The 13692-nt window shown below is 43.2% G+C and overlaps 1 protein-coding gene across 9 annotated transcripts in view; it reads left to right on the plus strand.

Annotated features, from left to right (window-relative positions):
• PLXNB2 (plexin B2) overlaps positions 1–13692 on the plus strand; it is a 251654-nt gene that overhangs the window by 45281 nt on the left and 192681 nt on the right. The gene's annotated exons all lie outside the window — the stretch shown is intronic.

Below are 13692 nucleotides of genomic sequence, written 5' to 3' on the forward strand. Positions count from 1 at the left end.
CACTGCCTTGTAGGAATCAAGAATGCATGGAATCAAGATTTTTATTTACTTTTTTTTCCCCTCCCTTGGTTTTATGATCCCTACATCTGCCCTAGCAGAAGCTGCTGCTGCAGGGCTGGGGACTAGCATTTGCTGTACTCTGCCTTAAAAATGTTCATGTAAGGAAACTCATTCTTTGCAAGTTAGGTTTTCAGTCCTAGGGAGAAGTCTGGCAGACAAGGCAAAAATGCAGCTTGCTTCTTTCTCTCTTCTTTCCCTCCATCCTTGGGGCTTAGTTAGCTCCTGGCAGAGGGACTGGCTGTGCAGGACATGTCTCAGTTGAATACAGAGACATGCCGTTAATTCTGAATAAATGGGTCTCAGCATAAGAAAGTGTCCAATTTTTCTCTGAACCCAGAATGATTGTATATCTAATCCCATGCACTGGAAGCTGAAAGGAGCCCTCTTTAAATCTTCTGTGTTGTCCTCTCTTCCTTGCAATGTAGGAGTTTCTCAGCACCTCAGGATGTGTAATGTAGCTGTTTGAGAATGTTCACAGGAGACAGGGCAGAGCTCTCACAATAGCATCTCCTCTGCAGAACATGGGTCTAGTAATGAAAGGTCAAATACTTGTATGCTAAGGCTGTGGGTTCAGGTTACAGCTAGATGCCTAATGAGATTTTCAGAAACATTGAAGCTCCCCTGCAGCTTTGTCTGCCAGACTCTTTAAGAGTCTGGCTTAAAAGGAATAACTAGGCAACCTCAATAACTTGAGCAAAACCTGAGTAGGTCAGTCCTGTCCCAGTATGATTCAACCTTCTGACTTGTATGTAAAAGCAAAGGTGAACTGAAGTGTATCCAGTTCACATTTAATATACAGTAAATGTTAACTTTCCCTCCCAAGCACTTTGGGAGAGTCTTTGATGCTCATTTGGTGAAGGTGAATAGGGTGGGAGAGGATTGATATTCATGAGGTGCTGCAGTAGTCCTAAGTCTAGCAGGTCAGGCAGCTGAGTGGTGCCTCTGAATCACTGTAGGAAAAAAAAAAAGACTTAAAGCCCACACATATGAGTGCTGGAGACCAGGGAGTGGGGTGTGTCTCATAACTCCTCTAACTCCCTGCTGTACTGCTTCTGCTTGTCAGAAAGAGACAGTCTGTGCTGCTTTCCTGACAAAGAGACCTCCCCAAAGCTCTACATTTATGAATTAGTAATTCATAAATTAGCAGCTGTAGGTTGGCAGTCTCTTCAGAGGGCTATGCCAGGTTTTGCTTTCTCAAATGAGAGGCTGACCCATAAAGGCTATGCCTGTAAACTCAAGAGTTGAGAAATCTTGTCCCTTGAAGTGACATCATGCTGTTGGGGGCCATCATGCCTTGTGTCTAGGGGAACCCCATGGGAGCCAGGAAATGCTGCCTCTTGCAGATCCCTTGGCCTTGAGCCCTCGATCCTGCTGTGCCCCATTCAAACCCTGCTGGCACCCCTGCTGCTGACTTCTGACCTAGCTGGCCAGGGAGGACAATAGGAAGGAGAGTGGTAACATATGTGCCTCTATACACACACATTCTTGGCTTCCTCACCTCTATCTGCTGGCAGGCATGTGGTAGGAAGCAGCTGCTCACACTCCTGGCTGCATTGCACTCTTCACTGGGCCCTGTGCTTCCAGCAGGAGCCACGAGGCACGGGTGGGAACCAAAGTGTGACAGCCTTCTGCAGAAAGGAGGAGAGATGGTGTGAAGAGCAAGGGAGACAAGGCAGGCAGGGACCTCTGCCTGACTCTCAGAGGGCAGATGTGCAAAATCCTGGCTTGTGGCATGAGGAGGTAAGGGGGGAGCTTTGCCACTGGGGTCCCTACGACTGGCTACTTGAGTGGACATTACAGGAAAGCACAGAGTGTACTCCAGCATTCCTGTAAGAGAGGTGTGAGTAACCTCCAAGAGGAGCACTGGGAATGAGGGAGATTCACTCAGCCATCTTCAAAAGCCACGAGCCATGTAGTGCATAGGAGCTGCTCCTGCTAACAACTTTGATTTGGGCACTGAAGATTGGCATCTGAAAGATTAGTGCATGAACATGGAGGACCTGGGTGGGGATGCTTTTGATCGGTAGGAAAAAAACAAGCTGAGATATTCAATCAAGAATATAAAGCTGATCACAGAAGGAAGCCACTGTACAATTTCATTGAAAATAAAGCTTTTTAGAAATTCCATTAATTAGAATATTTTTCATCTCTTTGCTTCATCTTAATTTAGAGAGAAATGTGGAAGCACCTTCCAGTTTTTGTTTCACAGCAGAAGCTTGCATAACCCTTCAATTGGCATTTTCAAATTACAGTATAAATTACAAAAGGAAAAGTTGCAGTTGATGTGGAAAACACAATCTGTGTCTGCAAAGTCTTCTGTTTTAAAATGCTCATTTATACTCTTCTCCAGAAAGTGTGACATTCATCTTACTAGCACGGCTTTTTTTTTTTTTAATTTGTGTTGTTTAACATTTTTTTGGAAAAAAACCCTCTAAAATAGAGGAATCTTGCTCCCTTCCCAGCTTCATCACAATTTCTATCTTCCCATGCATACATAATTCAGAAAAATATATGGATAAGCATACTTAATATTACCTTTCTTGGAGCTTAAGAATTAATTACTTGATGCTTAGCCGTAGCTTCCTCTTCTGCTGCCAAGTAAGGCAGTGGCTAATTTCAGAAAAGCCTGTGAAGAAAAAAGATCAACTCTCACACAGCAAGGATAGACTCTGGACGTTTATCTTCACTGAAACATACCAGCTGTTCCTCTCTTCAAATAAGATAATTAGGTATTTGACTTCTTTTAACATTTGCTACCAAATACTACCTATAAAAAAGTCTTTGCCCCTTCTTTTCATGTGACCCATGGAACAAATGCTTTGAGGAAGCTAATTTTTCCTGTTGCATTAATAGTCAAAGTGTCATATTTCAACTATCAAGCTATGAGGTTTCATTTTTGACACCTTTCTGGAGCTAGTAATTTTTTAAAGTTACCTAAAATGTACTTTGACATAACAGTTGAGCTATGGAGACTGAAGCTTTCCTTTGTTTTTCTTAAGCTTCTGAGTTCCATTTTGAAAGTTCTTGGGGTTTTGGCAGTTTCTGAGTATGACAAAACTATAGAGTGAAATAAAAAACAGACAAGAAGGAGGAAAGCAGCAATTTTCCCACCTTTGAGGAAGCTGGGTGGCACACCACTGACTCTCCCAGGAGGCAGATGTTTGGGGAGGTAATGCTGTGCTGTCATTCCTGACCCATGCCTGAGGACTAAATGCTGCCTATTCACTGTGAATTTTGCCTTGCCAGTAGATGCCTAAAAGTTTTATTATTCCCTCATATTCCAAGTGCTCAGAGGGGAAAGCTATTGCTTCTTCTGTTGCTATAATCTCCTAATAGTTAAGGAGCTTTAAGTTCTCCATCCATCTAGCACTTCCCCTGAGGCTTCAGAAAAGAGTCTCTGCTACTTGGTCCTCTCTTCAGTCTTTTCCAGGCCTTCTGCCTCTCCCATTTTCAGCTGTTCTTTATGGGTCTTCCAAAGAACAGTGGTCTACATTTGGTATGATTCTTGCCTGCCTTCTTAGTGCCATTGGTGAGCTTATCATGGAGGAGTTAAATTGTCTGCATGTAGTAATTTCATTCTGCTGGTTTTTTAATGGAAGGAAAAGGAGACTGTTGCTATCTGTCTTCAAGCTCAGGAAGTGGCCACTGAGATACATTAGTCCCCAACTTATTTGAAAATACTGGTTTTGGCAAAACCAGAAATACTACAGTTATTTTTAGTAGAACCCTTCATTTTCCAAAGTTGATGATTTTGGTTTTCCATTTGCCCTGGATAAGATTATTTTTCAAACCCATTATGCATTTATAGTTAGTCATCCATTTAGAAACCGAAACCACAGAGTAGGGAAGCAGAGGAGCCCTGCACATACTCATCATGCTGTGTGGACCAACCATTGTGATGGTGTGTGAAAAACGAGCCTAAGCACTGCAGTGCTCTCTACCCAAAACTCTCCCAGTCTAAATCCTTCATAGAGCTTACTGCTTTCTGCTCACCGAGTGTAAAGGCTGGGAACCATTTCTGGGTAAACTGAATTATTTTTCAGGAAGAGTTTTGCTTGCAAAAAAGGGAGAAAGGTTTTTACTTATGCAGGAAAAAAGAGGAAGCAATGAGACCTCAGAACTGAGCAAAAATGGACACATAAAAGCACTGTGGTTGTGGATTAAGTCAACAGAGCATGTGTGCTTTGGATTTGTGCACACATAGTAATAAAAGCCAGAAAAAGTCTTCATGGGATTTTACCAAGAAGAAGTTAATGCACATGCCAAATCCATTTATCATTTCTTTGGGTATGTGCCACTGTCCCTTATGACCTTCTCTGGGCTGTAAACAGTGAACGCTTTCTCCCCAAGTACATGCACTTGTTCTGGTTTTAATCACTTCCTCACCACTCCACTACTTATGTGTTTTGTGGCACCAGCAGTTTTTCCTCTTATAGGGGGGTAGGGACATTGCTTTAAGAAATAGAAGTATTTGGAGAGAGAACAGGATTGGTCTAGAAGCAGTTTGGGGAGATTTTGGGGGAAGTTGTTTATGACAGGACTACTAGTATACAGGATTACTCAGCTTCTACTCCTTTTCCCAGTTAATAAATTCTATTTTTTCTCTACCCTGTGCTTTCTCCACACTGCTTTCCCCCACAACTCTTCCAATTAGAAAGGGTAGCTTCCACAACCACTCATATATTTGTGGTCTACCTGAGGAAGCTGGTATAAGGTTAAGTTGTTCCACAGCCTCCTCATGCTGCTCTAGGGAAGGTGTCATGCCTCAGTTGCTCTGTCAGAACACACAGTCAAGTTCAGGTCCTTCCTGCACTTCATTGGTTTTGCAATTGTTCCCTTCCATTACTGCTTGAAGATACAACACATCTTGTGCTGCCAGCATTCCCTAGCTGATGGTGAGAGCTGCTCCCCTTTGGTCATGGAGGTGAATATCTAGTTTTGCTTTTATTCTTCTCTCATCCTCCAGAGACACAAGAGTTGACATCAAGAGCTGTTGGGCAGATCTTCTTCTGACAGGCCCTCTTCTGACAACTCTGTCAGCTGGTCAGAATTACTAGAGATAGGTCTTCACATTCCTGGCTGGTTTTGGCAGATACAGGCAAGGGAGGCAGCATCCTCCAAATGGCTCCGCTGGAAGCTCTGAAGGTTGGTAATATCCCCAGGAGCCTGGATATTACTCTGCACTCTGCTGAACACAGTCACTGCTCCAGCTGGTGGAACTGAAGCTGGGAGATGGTGTCTGGCTACAAGCTGTGACTAGTGCTTGTGACTTGCATTATGGCAACTCTTTTCTCCTGGTCTGTGCTTGAATAAGTTGGGTAAGAACATAGTCAAGGAAGTGTGTGCTTCAAACTGAGGGTTGTGTTGTCATGTGCTTTCTTAGCTGTGGTATGTGGTTATGGGATCCAGGAGGATTTGTCACAGCTGGTGGCCATAATTTGCTCTCTGAATGTTCTGAGAACACATTATTTTAGAGAAGATGAGCACTGAGCTCACCTCAGTATAGACCTCAGTGGGTGGAGTACAGCAAGCATGTGGCTGTGCCTGAAAACAAAACTTGGTACTATGACATGCTGATCCACAAAACATCCAACTGATGCTGTCTGGGGAACCTCAAAATAACAGCAAATGCAGTCATTAACAGAGAATTAAGTCAGGGTAAAGGTGCAAAAGGGTCTGTTGATCTTCTTATAGTGTACTTAGACTAGAGTGCTCTTCTGGCATGGTACAGGTATGCATGAATATGGACTTAGAAGAGGAGGTAATTCATTGGATTGTCAGTCTCTTCTGTCAGGTAACAAGTGCAAGAATGAGAGGAAATTACCTCAAATTGTACCAGAGAGGGTTTAGATTGGATATTGGGAATAAATTATCCACTGAAAGTGTGATCAGGTGTTGCAACAGACTGCCCAGGGAGATCACCATCCCTGGAAGTATTCAAAAGGCATGTAGATGTTGCACTTGGCGATACAGTTTAGTGGTGGATGCAGTGGTGCTGGGTTAATGGTTACACTTGGTTTGTAGATGTTTTTTCCCCAACCTTAAAGATTCTGTGGATCATGAAGCATTGTCAGTTGGAAGGCCACTATGTGGTGGTACTTGCAAAATGAGGAGTTTGACAACTTTCTGTATCCTTCATCAGCAAAACCAGAGGGAGAATTTTCAGCTTTTCGGACTTCTTCTCTGTCCCCAGTGAAGTTCACCACCAACTCAAACTGCTTTTTTGAGGGACAAAATTCTTGCCCTGTGTCTGTCTGTGTGTGTGAGACAAAACCATACCGACACATATCCTTCCTTTATACTCCTTTAATACTGTTTCGCAGAACTGATCCAGCCTGGGCTTTTTTCCCTTATTTTTGGCAGCCGTTTTGTGAGTTGAGTTGCTTCCATGCAGCACAGCTGATGATGGGCTGTGGAGCAAGGACACATCAGCAGTGTAAGCAGAGAGTGCTGCCAGGAACTTGCTGTGAGCCTTCAGCCTCATCTGTCTGTTGAGCTGTCTGTATGCCTTTGCTCCAGCATCTCTGAAGCACTCAAAAAGCACTGCCATGGCAAGAGGAGTCACTTCCAGGAGAGGTGTGGAAGGTGTAGGAACTAATCCCTGTGGAAAAGGAGGAAGGACTGAAAATGCCTCCAGTCAGCACTGTGCTCAGAGGATCCCTTCCTTGGAGTAAGGCTGTAAAGCTCTGCTGCCTGTCCTCTCAGTGCCATGGTGTAAGAGATAACTGTGCTCTCCTCCAAAGCAGACTGATGAAATCTGTTTCCATTGCACAAAGATGCATTGTTCCCTTTAGTGCTGAAGGAGCTGACTTTCCCTGTGGGCCCTAGCTGTAATTTGCCTCTCTTGCTTTCAAAGGTGTCTCTCTATTTTGAAAAAAAAAATTCATTTAAGTCTTTAATTTTCCCTGAAGCCTGCCTTCAGACTCAGCAACAATAACAAAAAAGCATTGAACTAGTGAAACTCCAGGCTTGTTCCTTCCTTGATTCATGGTGGTATTTTCCAAGAATGTGGTGGGACTTTGACTGACGCTCTCCCAGCAGGAGAAAACTGGATCCCACTGCAATACACATATCTCCCAAGTAGCTCAAGTGAAAATTAGCTTTTCAAGTATTTTCTTTCTCTCCTAAGTAAATCCATAATTAATTCAGTTCTGGTATGTTCTTCTGGCTGTTCTCAAGTCTACTTCATCTCTTGCATTGTAGTCAGCCAATAAATCCCTTAATTTTGGAGAAACAATTCAGAAGGTTGCATTTTGGTATTTTCTCTGGACCTTCATTTTATGCCAAAGTAATGTATAATCTTTGAAGTTGAGATCAAATCAGTCTTTGAAGTTGAGATCAAATCATAGATTTGGTCTCCATAAAAATGATTTTAAATGAGACCTGCTGTCATCCAGTGGCTTGCTTTTGGATGGAGTTTTAGGTAGTGGAACTCATGTAGTTTGGTCTGATGTGTATTTAATAATATCCATGGAATTCCAGTATTTGAAATTTGTGTTGGGAAAGCAGAGTGGGAAACAGCCTTGTCTGTCCCAGCATTGCCTGTCTGATCATGCAATCTCTTGTTGCCTTTTGACACCATCAAAGTTTCTAATGCAAACCTGGACACCACTACGGTGGAATTAAACCTCCTAATAACATGCTGGCTTTTGTTAGGAACTGCTTAAAAGCAGGAGGTAGCAGGCCTGCAGAGAATGTAGGGGATGTTTCTGGCAGTGTGCCCCAGCTGTTGCAGGTGCATTGCCTGAGCAGCCAGTTTACAGGGCTCCCTTTGCAGGGTCTGCACTGTTCCCACCAGGTAACTGCTGACACTGCACATGGTTGTGTGTTTTGGATCTGTTTCATGCCTTACTCTCCAGAGGCAAGTCACTCTAGCTTGTGAAGATAACTCAAAAGAGAGGCAGTTGCTGTCCAATGAATATGTGTTATTTGGCTTTACATATGAAAACATTAGCTAGGGTTTTCTTGTGCCTGTTGGCAGAAAGGTGTTCTTTTAAAGAAATGCCAATAATAATAAAAACTACTTCAAATAAGGTCTGAGTATCTTGACTACAAGTGGGAAATTATGTAGATTACCAACCCTGAGAACCCTCTGATACTCTGTGTCATGATTAGAGGGTGTGCAAGTCTATTTGAGGACTTGGCTAATTTAAACTACTTGAGTTCCATAGCTAAATTACTTCAGGTAATGCTTAACAGCTGTGTTTTCTAACAATGAGGGCTCAATATGTTACAGAAGATGTAGTTTGTTTGCTGTTTGTGACCTTCTCTAATTTTAAAGCAATGCTTGCACTAATGACTGGTTTGAAGCCTTTGAAAAGGGGATAGTTTTGCTATTTGTATTCCATATTTAAGTTACATGACTAAATAATGAATAGAGGTTTTCCTTTTGCTGTGTGACATGGTCTGATTTGTTGGCCTTGAAACAGATAATTGGAAGATAAGATGGCAACTTTTAAAGAAAGTGCCTGGATTTTTCACTCAATTTAAGAATCTCTTACTCCCTGTGTGTACCCATGCATATGATGTAAACCACATTTCTGGAATACACATGGAAGTTATTTGAATGCAAGAAGCGAGTTGTGTGTATGGAAAATGTAGTATTGTTCTAACCGTGTCTGTGTATATATATTTGATATTTCTTTTATATCCACATATTACTGGATACTAATTCATCTCATTAAGACATACCACAATAACCAAAAGAACCACCATGAGAGTGCCATCCCTTGTGGCCCATCTAGCATTTGTGTTAAGAAGTTGTCCCTGCCACCTTCCAGATGAGATATCTGTTTTGGGCTGCCTTTCCCTCTTCAAGTTCAGAGAGGTTGAAGTCTCCCTTGAGAACTAGAGTCTGTGGTCTACAGACTTCCTAGAGTTGTTTACAGAAGACTTCATCAATTTCTTCACTGTGTGGTCTGCAATAACCTCCCATCACAGTGCCACCCTCATTGGTCCCTCTTTTATGCCAGCCCACAAGCATTCACCCAGGCTATTGTCCATCCCATAAATGAGCTCCACACATTTGAGTGTTCCTTTTCTGTAAAGGGTAGCAATTCTGCATTGTTCTCTTTTCTTAGGTGGATCTCTCTCGTAGTTTCTGTTGCTCAAGAGAGTTCCATGGTCATAAAAGCCATATCTCTGCCTGAGATCCCAGCCATCATGCAGCCAGACGTGGATTGGCAGGAATTCTGCACTCCTACCTGCGCTTTTCCCTTTTGCATTTAGGATCAAAGAGAGCATTGCCTGGACTCCAGCCTTTACCCATAGAGCTCTGTAGTGATTCTTCAATTCCAGGCCTAGCATGGCAATATCACCACTGCCTACATGGTGAGCAGCAAGGGATGATAGTTGTAGCTATAGGATAGCGAGCTTCAGTTTTTCATAATTTTGCTGACAAATTTGGCACCCCACAAATAAACTATCTCCTCTGACAGCATCTTGCATCAGTAGATGGGTGCATTTGAGCCCTAGAGAAGGGAAGCTCCAGCCACTGTTATTGAGCCCTTCTTTATGGTGGTCATATTTCCTTAAGGCCTTATGGGTCTTGAAACCCCACTTCATGGAGTTTGCTCCTCATCCCAGGCTGTTGTATCACAGAACCACTACAGTCCCTTCAGACCTGAGGGCAGAGAAAGAGTCTCTGTCCTGCCCCAGAAGTCCCAAGCTGCTTGGGAGTCTAGATCCACCACACAACTTCCCTCCTCCTTCGCATTGTGTAGCTTGGGCTCTTGCTTTTGCAAGACCATGAGGACCCTGCTTATCTCCTGTTTATCCTCCACTCTCTTTCTCCCACAGCCCCCTTAGGTGGGTGCCCAGTGCCCATTGGTGCTGCACTTCTCTGGGAGAGACCATGGAGGAGGTGGGGGCAAGCACCTCCCTCTGGGCTGTGGCTGCTGATTTGCTGCAGTGCTGTTTGCAGCCACTGCTGCAGATCCAGAACCTGCTCATTCAGGTGGGAAGGCTGAAGTGCATAACTCTGGTTATCTTTTAGAAGAAGGAGAGGAAATTAATTCCTGAGGATTCCCTGCAGCACAATGTTTCACCACAGTCTCATTGGGTCAGGAGGATGTGGTGTAGCTCTCCAGCAAAGGGGACAGTGCTGGGCTGGAGGGATCCTGAGAGGAGAACCCTACTGGGTAGTCAAGCTTGACTTTTCATAAATAGTGTTTTAAAAGGCTGTTCCTGGCAAAAGTGAGAAAATATTTCTTGCTTTCTTGTCTCCAGGCATCCTATTAACGGGTTTGGTGCAGTCAAGATCTCAATTTCATAAGTATAGAAAACTGTAGTGTTATTTTTTTGTTTTGTGTGTGTTTTTCCTACAGGGCATAGTGATACCTTTCCTGGAATCCTTTTTTTTCTAGTTTTTTCCCCAACTTCAGTGCCAAAGTGAAACAAGTTATCCAATTTGATGTCTCTTTCACCATTAATGGCCACCTTTGAAATAAGTTTTTCAGCCACTTGAGTATTCTTGCATGAAAGTCAATAGTTTTTTCTGTTGGTATTGGGTGGTTTTTTAATTTGTGGAGTGCCTTTTCTTCATTCAAATACATGTCTCAGCCTCATCAGAATATTAATAAGTAGGTTTTTATGCATAAGTATTTATTTTCAAACCCAATTTGCAGCTGTTATGGTTTGTTGGATCAGCAATTTCATTTTTTAATGAAAATTCTAAGGAGGTTTTGATTATGAAATGCAATGTCTTGAAAAGAGCTATTAAGTTTTAATGTATCAATACCTGCTTTAAAAAAAAATGCTTTTAAAATCATACCTTCATACCTGTTTAATTTATCCATGGTGCCTCTAATTTTAAGAGTCTGGATGACAGAAGGCTTCTATCCCCATAACAATTTGGAAAATAAATAAATAACCTTTGGGTCTAATTCAGATCACAAAAGGAAGTAATAATCTAGAACAACATGTAGGATGATTTTTCAGGTCTTTTTTGTTCCAAAAAGCCATTTGAGAAGGTTTTGGGGAGCGTTTTAAAAGCCGGTGGTCCCTCAGCATGGTGGGTTGATGTGATCCTTTTAGCATAGGAGATGGCATTACCCAAAATCACAGTCCAGCTGCCCAGGGGAAGTGCAGCCCTTCCCCCCAGGGTTCATATTTGAGCCAGTCCTCCCGCATTAGCTCTTGTGAAGCTAGTGGGAGAGGGGGGAGCACTTATTTGGCCCTGCATAGGTTGAAAAGCCGTGTGCAATGCTTTGGAGGAAGGCACAGGAACAGTGTGGCTATTTGTGTGCCCACAAATGTGGCGAGACAGTGGTTTACATTTTGCTGACAAATGACTTGGTTTTGATCCAGCTTAAGTTGGAAACACAACTGTAAGCTCTAAGTGAGCTGGATCCTACAGCTGTTCACCACATCTGGGCTTTCGTAGGGCTCCCGCCCCCAAGCTGCTCCCACAGCAAGGCCCTGCACATTCTCCTTAGACAGATTATTCAGCAGGATCCACTCAAAATGCTTCATGTGTGCCAGGGGTTTGGTGACCCTGAGACTGGCCTGTCTGAGAGGAAAACATTCCTGGAAAATGTCTGGAGAGCCCATCCCTGTCTTTCTGCTTGTTTGTCAGTGCTGAGGGCTGGGGAGGCCATTTTGCAGTGCACAGAGCAGTGTGTGCTCTACCCCCTCTTTGGCTGTGCTGGGAAGACAAAGATGAGAGAATTGAAAGGAGAATTATCAATCTCCACTGAACCATTGAGTTTTTCCTGATTTGGGTGTATGGTTAGAAAGGACATTACCTGTTTGCCTTGGGTACTGTAATACATGTTTTATTAGACCTTTTTTAGCTTGGTCAGGAAAGCTTGGTGATCTCCATGTTAGTTCTGGCATCCTCTCAGCCACCTTCCCCTACTGACTCCTACTGCCCAAAGCAGTGGTGCTGTCCCCATTCTTCCCTTTTTTGCCTCTGCAGACTGCCTGTCTGCACAGTGAGCCAGCTCAGCTGCTGTGCAGCCAAACTGCACCAATCCAAAGAAAATGAGGTTTTTGCTAGATTAGGGAGTCAAACAGTCCACTTCTGAGGGCCAGCTACAAGGAGGATGTGAGACTGCACAGTGCAGGCTCAGGAACGGAGAAGGTCCCTCTGCCTGGTGGTGTGGATCATCTGTGTCAGCTGATTCAGAGCTGTGCTCAAAACATTCCTTCTTGGGTATCCACCAAGATGCAAACTCACTGAAACCCGTCCTGTAGAGAAACCACATTAATCTCTTTATGTCTCTCTCATGTGTTTTTCAATGTGGGTTCTTTGAGGAATATGCTTTACTTTTAAGCAACTCTGTTGAAAGAGACAGTCAAGCAGAAGAGGACAAATTGGTTTGGAAAACAAATTTCATTTATCCCAGTGCTCATAAAAGTATTTGTCTTTTAATCTGTAAAAACGGATGGATGCTAGAGAAGCTATTCCTATTTCCTAGTCATGCTGAGTGCAGACATTGTCAGCACAGGTGATCCCTCACACTCAAATATTAAAGCTGAATTTCTGGCAAGTATTATTCTTCAGCTCAGGAATTCTGTATCTCACAATAACAGCTTCCACAAGTCACTGACTGCTGTAAATGCCTGTGTCTCGCAGTAAAAGGGATTTTAAGGAACATTCTTTTACCTCATCTGGTTAATTAAACTCAACAAAACTTTGAAAAATTATTTCAGGGAAAATGTAAGTCTGCTGTATCACTGTGGGAGAAGAAAAAATGGAAGTGTATCACTTTGGGGATGTGATAGTTTGTTTCTTTTGTAGAACCTCCTGTGCTGAAAAATATTTCGCAGAGACAGTGCTTCAGACTCCAGTAGGGTTGCATGTTATTCTAACGTTGTACAGCAGCTCAGTCTGAATGCTTGAAAACCTTTCCAGATATTTTATGGGAAAGATGCTAAATTCTGCAGCACTGTTAACCATGTGCTGCTGAGCAATTAGACTGGAGTTCTAGTCTTCACCTGGCAGTGAAAAAAGGGCTTGAATTGTGCATATTTACAGGGTGTTTTGTTAATCATCCTTCTTTTCTAGAAGAAAAGATTAAAGAGCTAGCCAGCCCCTTGCAAGTGGTAGGAAGCATTTGCTGGCTAACTGTGGCAGGAGTTAATGAATACTTGGTCTCCTGCAGACACTGCTGCATAAAGAGATAACAGGAGGGAACACCAAGCATGCCACCTTGCCTATCTACTTACAGTAACTCAGCCAGCTGCTGATTAAAGCCATCCAGTTTTAGAGGGCACCAAGAGAAGTGCTCTGGAATTTCACGCTGAATTGATTTAAGGAGTTACTGTTCCAGCTGTCAGCGATGTTTCTTTAGCAGGGATGGCTGAAGGAAATGAAAGTCGACTTCCCCCTCATAGCAGTTCACAGCCTGGTATGCTAACTTGTGCTGAAATATGCTGGCCATCTTTTTCCAGAGATTGCAACCTCCAGCAGATGGGTGGGATTGACAGGATAGGGTGGCTTCTGCCACCAGGCATTAACTACTTGGACTCATATTCACACACTACATTATGGTAGGGCTAGGACACTGGTGTTTGTGGTTATCTCACCAACAACTTCACCAAAAAGATACAGATTATATATTCACATCAACAGCGAGCATGCTGCTTATGGGAACTTGTAACCTATAGCAGATGCAATGGCCTCTGGAG

This window comes from Agelaius tricolor, unplaced genomic scaffold (assembly GCF_023055355.1).
Source record: "Agelaius tricolor isolate 1412-34295 unplaced genomic scaffold, bAgeTri1.0.p SCAF_3, whole genome shotgun sequence".
Classification (NCBI taxonomy): domain Eukaryota; kingdom Metazoa; phylum Chordata; class Aves; order Passeriformes; family Icteridae; genus Agelaius; species Agelaius tricolor.